Source organism: Myotis davidii, unplaced genomic scaffold (genome assembly GCF_000327345.1).
Source record: "Myotis davidii unplaced genomic scaffold, ASM32734v1 scaffold190, whole genome shotgun sequence".
In the NCBI taxonomy this organism is placed as follows: domain Eukaryota; kingdom Metazoa; phylum Chordata; class Mammalia; order Chiroptera; family Vespertilionidae; genus Myotis; species Myotis davidii.
This window is the reverse complement of record NW_006283440.1, coordinates 606,112-606,409: the sequence shown is the minus strand read 5'-3', so window position 1 is coordinate 606,409 and position 298 is coordinate 606,112.

Sequence of the window (298 nt, the reverse complement as noted above, 5' to 3'; positions counted from 1 at the left end):
ATATGGAAATATGCAAATTAGGCCAGGACGTCATAAGGGATCATGACCACACAGGTGGAGGCTGCATGCACAGGTGAGGCCTGGAGCGGAGATGGAGACAGAGACAGGGGGCCGGCGAGCTGCCACACCCCAGCTCGGGTGGGTCCCATCTAGCCGGAGTGACAGGGACAGGGACAGGGGGGCGGGGTGGCACAGCCTCTGTGGCTGAGCGCAAGCCCGAAAAGGAGACGGCAGGCCTGCCTCCCGCAGAAGCAGCGCGGCTCCCTCCTGGCTCCCGTGGAAGCCGCATGGCTCCCAG